Raw genomic sequence first — 7,667 nt, 5'->3', positions numbered from 1 at the left:
CTTCGTGGTTGGCCAAAATTTGTAGGATTTTAAATAATAATTAAAAGAGAGGGGAAAGAAAAAAAGAGTTCTTTCAAGCAAGTGAGCAGAGCAAAGAGAGACAGAGACACACCTGCAGCACTTTACCAAAGGCACAAGCTCCAAAAAAAGAGCCCCACAGCATGGATCTCAGCCAAATTTATCTTATAAGTATCCTTAAGTAAAACGAGGATGTAACTTAAAAGGATGCTGGGAATGTAGCTTAGGTGTTACAGATTTTCCATCTGCACAAAACACTAGTTTCTTTCAAAGCCCAGTTCAAACATCAGCCTCAAACATGAGGCTTTTTTTTTGTCCTTTCCCTAGTTCCTACTCCCTTCCTATCTCCATCCTGAATTAACTTGAATTTATTTTACATGGATTCATTGTATATATTCATGTATGCGTCTCTCCTAATAGAATATAAATTCATTGAGGGCAGAGACTTTTATTTATGTCTCTGTTCCAGCACCTGGCATATGGAAGCTTATTTTTTAAAAAAATACTTCCATCTTCCATATTTGAATACTGTGCATTGGTTCCAAGGCAGAAGAACAATACGAGCAAGGTAATGGGAGTTATGTGAAATGGAAGCTTCTTAATAAACTGTTGACAATGACTATTTAATTGTCTTGAGGAAAAGAGATTTGTAATCATGAACAGAACCTGGTTCCACAGACTTGACTTCTGTCACCCCCTCTCCCATTAATGATGTCCCTTCCCATCCCCTAACTCTCACCCCCACCTCCAAAATGGCACAACATAATTTAGATCCCTCTTTCAGTCCTAAACTATAAATTTAGTTTCCTCTTTGATGTATAAATATAACTATATGTATGTACATGTATCTATAAATATATACACAAATATGCATATATCAATTACTACTTTCAAGAAGTTTAAGAAAATACTTGAATTAGGTGAGATAATAATGTAACAACAATAATGGCTTAGGTTTGCAAAGCAACTTAAATGTGTTAAATCAATGTGTGTAATTCAGAATACAAAGAAATAAAAGAGGTTCTTGCGGTCATTTTGTGATTCAAGTCCAAAGACTAGAGATGGAGAGTTGGAGGCAACTGGCCTTCTCACCAGCTTTTTCTGGCTATTGACACTTTTTTTTAATCCTTACCTTCCATCTTGGAATCAATACTGTGTATTGGCCCAAGGCTGAAGAGTAGTAAGGGCTAGGCAATGGGGGTTAAGCGACTTGCCCAGGGTCACACAGCTGGGAAGTGTCTGAGGCCAGATTTGAACCTAGGACCTCCCATCTCTAGGCCTGACTCTCAATCCACTGAGCTACCCAGCTGCCCCCAACTATTGACAATCTTAAGAAAGAATTGATCTGGAATGTACCAAAGTTGCTCTGGGACATCTATGAAAGTATATAAAAGTCTTAACTCCTCCCTCCCTCTGCCTGTAAAAGGCAAGCACTTGCACCAAGCTATTTGTTTTATAAATGGTTTGTAATTTCTTTTTTTTTTACTTTGAAAGCTACTTTACTTATAACTGCTTTGTGATTTATGAAGAAATATTATATATTGCTTGAAATGATGGACAAAAACAATCAGTCAAAAGGAATAGTATATAATCTGACCAGTATGATGACCAAGACAATTCCAAAGGATCTATGATTAAAATGCTATCCCCCTCCAAAGAGACAATTGATGAAATATGAGTGTATAGTAAAGTATACTTTTCAAAAATTTAATTTTTCTTATTTATGTGTGTGTTTTCTTTGGTAATATGGCTAATATGGAAATATATTCCACATGACTTCATTTGTATAATTAATATTATATTGCTTGCATTCTCAAAGGGGTTGGGGAGGAACAGGTGGAAGGGAGGGTATTTGGAACTCAAATTTTTTTAAATGAATGTTGGGGCCGTTATGTGGCTCAGTGGATAGAATGGAGTCTGGAGGACCTGGGTTCAAATATGACTTCAGACATTTCCTAACTGGGACCCTGGGCAAGTGCACTTAACCTGAATTGCCCAGTCCTTGCCACTCATTTGTCTTAAAATTAATGCTAAGACAAAAGTTAATGGCTTTAAAAGAATTAATATTTTTTTTAAATTTACCTTAATTAGTAATTATTTAATAAAATAATTTTTTTTTTAAATTTCAAGATATGGCATGGAAATACAGGAAAGAAGTCAGTCAGCATCATCATGTGGTGGATGGAAAACTAACTTCCCAGTCAATTAAGCCACATTTATTAATGTGGCACGATGTGCCAGGGCTTATGTTAAGCTCTGAAGAGTCAAATAAACAGGAAAAAAGTCCTTGCCTTCAAAGAGCTTACATAGGGGGAAAAATAAGACAAGTATATTACAAGATACCTACAAAGTAGATACATGGTTTCCTCCTCTGTAAAATGAGGAAAATAATATCTGCTAAGCCTACTGTACAGGTTGCTAAAAACCTTGAATGAAATGAGATCTATAGAATTATATGTATACATAATATATAACAAAATATATAAAATGCTTTTCCAAATTTAAAGCACTGTATCTATCAGTTATTATCCTCTTAATAAAGCATTTATCTCTAGTGTTTTCTGTCTCACGTGCCTTCCCCTCCTGCTTCTCTCAATAGGTGGCACCAACACCAACTCAAAACCAACCATTGGCATTTGTGAATGTCCCCTAGACTGGAGGGTTATCTAAATGCATCCAAGTCTTTATTACTCAGCAATGGCATGATAAGCCAAAAATTACTGGCTTTTGCAATGCATAATATGACCTTCCTTCACTGAAGTCATCTTCCCAATTATATTTTGTTTAGGCAATACAGAAACTAGTTTGCTCTCCCTGTGACCATAAAAATTAATAGGCAGACAAGGGAGCTTACTGCATGGCTCTAGGAAGCCAATGAGGTGGCAGAAATTTGTCAATTAGTATACCACAGTTTTAATTTGGAATAGGCAGGGATAACTTACTATATAACTAGGTACCAATTAGAGCCAACAATGAACCCACTGAAGTGGTCATTTTATTTTAAAATACATTCAATATTTCCATTGGACTGGAACCAATGATCATACTTTATAGAATTATAACTTTTTATTATATATAAGTGTGTGTTATATTTTATATATTATATTATTTATTATATATGTATAATTACATTATTATAACTTCAAATTGTGTAAATTTAAACATTATATTTGACCATTTTAGGGGATTCATTACTTGAACAAATAAAATTATTTAGATGGTAGGAAGGCAGATAGCAATGTGGTACAGGGGATAGTGTTTCAGATGTGGAGTCTCTATGATTCCTCTTCTTGAGTTCAAATCAGCCTCAGATTCTTACCAGCTGTATGACCCTGGGCAAGTCACTTAATCCTGTTTACCTCAGTTTCCTCATCTGTAAAAATGAGCTGGAGAAAGGAATGGCAAATCACTCTGGTGTCTTTTCCAAGAAAACTATAAATGGGTCATGAAGAGTCAGACACAATTGAAACAACAACAACGTAATAGTAGTATGCTGGTAAATGTTTAATCATCAGCTCTCCTGGGGGAAAAATACATGTGATATATTTTTTACTTTAAAATGTATTATTAACATTTTCTTCATCATTTTTTCAAGCGTAGACAATCAACAACAACAAAAATCAAACCCTGATCTGTAGGTTTTGCTTATTTCTGAGATGTAAATACTCACACTGAAAATTTAACTTCATTTGTATAATTAATATCATATTGCTTGCCAATTAGACATGGCTCCAGTACACCATTGACTGTGTGGGACACTAAAACAGTAGTTCCTTGTTGGATATGTTGCAGACAATTCTTGTTCTGGTCCAGGATGGATTAGATAGTCTCTAAAGTCCCTTCTAACTGAGATTCTGTGAAAGTTCCTTGTGAAAGATAGATTTACCTAGATTATGTTCTCGGGCTCCATGTCCAAAATCATGATGAACAAGCTTGAATTGGTAGTAAGAGGAGGATGATTTCAAATCAATGAACCTTGGAGTTCATAGGGACCTGAAAAGTCATCTAGTCCAGACCCTTCCTAATATGGTGCAGGGTACAGAAATAAATACGTTGGGAATTTGAAGGTCTTCAAACAAAGTATAGATGGATACTTAGAATGTTGGACAGCAAAGACTTGTCCAAGTAATGAGTTAGACTAGACTAGACCCTCTGAGGTGCCTTCCAACTCTTAATTCCATTATCTTATCCCTCAAGACTGGTTGGCATCCGCTTCAACATTTCCAATGACAAAGTTCTTGCTACCTTAGAAGTAACTTGTTTCATTTTTAGATAGCTCCAATTAATAAAAAGTTCTTTATGTAAGTGCAAGGCGCTATCTTTATCCCAATTATAACAGAAAGCACAGATGCCTTAATTGACTCAATTAATCAAGATAGTCAACTAAGAACTAAGGAATTTTCCTAAAATCTCTTCACAAAATAAAGACAGAACCTTAAATTCATTCAAAGTTTGGGACTACTGGATGAAAAGCAGATGATACCACACAGAAGATATCTTATGACTGGCTAAAAGAAAAGAAATGCAATTATGGGTCTTTGTATAAAAAGACTATTAGAACCCAAGGTCCTTGAGGAAAGGAACTATTTTTGCCTTTATTTTTAATTACAAAGTTTAGCACTGAGAACAAAGTCAGTGCTTAATAAATGCTTGGTGACTTGGTTTAAAAGATCTCCTTGAATAGATAGTCCCTTCCGTGTCTATACCAAAAGATAACAAGACAGGTGCAGGGGTGGTATGGGCAGGTCATTTGTGAACCAGAACACAGAATAGCAGGATTTAAAAGTCAGAAGCAACCTCAGCAACCATCTAATTTGACCCATATATGAAAGGAATCTTTACTACAACATGATTAGAAGGTAGTTGTCAAGTTTCTGCTGGAAGAGCTCAAAGGAGGAAGAACCCACCACCTCTTTATCTGGACAACTCTAATTGTTAAAAAGCTTTTTTCTGACAATGAGTCTAAATTTGTTTCTATGGTTTCTATTCTCTACTTCTGCTTCTGCCTTCTAGAGTTAAGTGGAATAAATCCAAGCCCTCTTCCATATCATGGCCCTTCAAATACTTGCCTCAATTTATGAAACACAAAAGCATTCCTCAAATTATTATTCAGGATCATGACATGGTCTTACACTCATCTTCTGTTACCTAGACTTGCTTTCATCTTCCAAATCTTTCCCTTTAAATCTTGATGAGTTACCTATGCTTCCATATTGGTCTCTTCAGACAAAATCCATTTTTCCTTCACACTGGAAGTATTTGTTTTGTGTCTTCAGAATTTTATTCCTGAAATGCTTTCCACCTTCAGAGGAAGACCCATTGGGTAGAAATATGGATGAAAACATGATTTATTGTTTATTTAGGTATGTATTTTAGGATTTTCATTTTATGGGATTGTTTGCTTACAAGAATGAATAATACGGAGATGAAAGGAAATAAAAAGAATTTTATTCTTTATTTTTATTTTTATAATAAAGATTATTTTAATCTTTATTCTTTATTCTTGAGCATCTTCCTTACCTACTGGGATAACTTCACCAGAAACATTTTAGTCTTTGGGAGCCTACCTGTATTTCTCCTAAACTCTGAAATCACTTTTCCCATATCTAGGGTGCATATTAGACTGCTCAGATTTCCTCTTTTTATCTCAAACTCTAGAATGGAGCTATCATTTTCCCCCCAGAAGTTATCATTATTTCCACCTCAAAATCCAGTGCCTTCCTCTAAGATTATAAGAAGTGGAACAAGAAGAGAATTTCCTTCTTTTTGTTTCTTCTTCCTTTTGAAGGAAGAAATTATTACTAAATTGAGGCAAATTGAGAAGTTATTCACTGCTCTGCATTTGTAAGAGGGAGACCTCTAGAAGATGTCGAGATAATTTTTGTCCCCTGTCACTACTATGTTATGTCTCATGCCAGGATTATGATCTGTGTCCCAAACTCTTCATCTGTTTCCTCTTTTTTGTTCAGGTGGTCTATAATATATTCCAATGACAACCAAAGAACAACCAAGGAGGATAAGAAAAAGGGTGTTTCTGAACACTCACAGCCCAGAAGGAGCTATTACACTTTCTTCTTCTTACCCCATCGCCTACTACCTGTCATATAGTATCAGGAAAAGGAGATCAGTAGGGGATAATGGATCTAGCTGGAAGCAGAAAGACACATCATCCCCTAATCTGCATTTTATCACCAACGTGTGACTTCTCAAGCTTTCTGTATTGTTAATAATAACAAAAATAAATTATGACTCATAATAATAAATCCATTTCGTCTAAGGAATAAAATTGACTTGGTACCAGCAGAGCAATTTAAAAGTTCTCTTTGTTTATGCAAATATAGTTGGACCAGGTAGTCAGAGTCCCTTCCAAACATAAAATTCTATGATTCAGTGTAAACTAATGGAAGGAGAATAGCCTATGTTGATAAGACCTTTTGAAAGGAAAGGGAAAAGTAAGGTAGTGTATTAAAGTTCTGATTCTGCTTTTTAAAATCCTACATCCCCTCTTGCAAGTCTTCTCATATTCCCTCATATTTTTCACTTTGTGATTTCACAAAGGACCATAAATATCTATTGCATTTGTATTTTGTTAATTGTTCATTCATTCTCAAATTGTTGATCTTAGAATCCCAATTTTCTTCCCAGGGGAATTCAAAATCTCAGAGGCTCTCTGTAATGTAAATGTAGGACTCACTAAAATATGTAGTGACATTAAAAAGGAAGGGAAAGAATGGAAAAGGAAAAAAGAGAATAAAATTAAACAAAATTTAGTATTTTGCAAATTAATATATGCAATTGAACACTTGGAAGTTAATTTTGTTATATGCCAATTTCTATAATGATGAAAACCCTTGGGGTTAGCTCTACTTTATTCCCTCCTGATCACTCTTCTCTGGCTCTTCTCCAGTTTATCAATTCTCCTTCTAAAATGTAATGCCCAGAGCTATTAATGATACTCCAGAGAGGAAGCAGCATAAACTTGTAGGAAGAACTATGGATTCAAATCCTAGCTCTGCTACTCAATAATTGTAAATTATTTTTATTTTAGCAAACACAAGGTATAGATAATAATAGTATTTACATAGTGCTTGAAGGTTTACAAAGTTCTTTACATATTTTCTTCTTTGATCTTTACAACAATCCTGTAATGCAGGTGTTCTTATCTCCATTTTATAGATTGGGAAACTGAAGCAAGGACAGGTTAAGTAATTGCTTGAGGGTCTTACAGCTAGTAAAATGAAGGGGTTGGACTCAGTGACCTTTAAGGTCCCTTCCAGTTTGAATTATTATTGTATTTAGAAAAAAGAGTACACCAAGAAAACTCCACAATAAGCCAATAGCCTTTGCAGAGAGAACTGCCCTTCTGAAGTATATTATCTGAAGGCCACGAAGGAAGAAAGGAAGGAAGGGAGAACACAAAGAGGAAAGGACGAATCAAAGAAAATTAAAATATTTGGAACTACTGTCACTAGAGCCCAAGTGAAAAGCAATAGCTGCTCTAAGCAGTCCAAGTTAATTTTGCAACTAAGGTCCCTGTCATGTAGGCTAGACTATTTTTTCCCCTAAAAACCAGGTGAAATTGTCCTCAAATCTTAATTAGGCCAGAATTCTAAGGCTTGAACTATTGACACAATTTCCTGTTTGCCTAA

The sequence above is a fragment of the Monodelphis domestica genome, chromosome 2, assembly GCF_027887165.1.
Source record: "Monodelphis domestica isolate mMonDom1 chromosome 2, mMonDom1.pri, whole genome shotgun sequence".
Classification (NCBI taxonomy): domain Eukaryota; kingdom Metazoa; phylum Chordata; class Mammalia; order Didelphimorphia; family Didelphidae; genus Monodelphis; species Monodelphis domestica.
The sequence above is the reverse complement of the archived record's forward strand: the minus strand, read 5'-3'. Positions refer to the sequence as shown.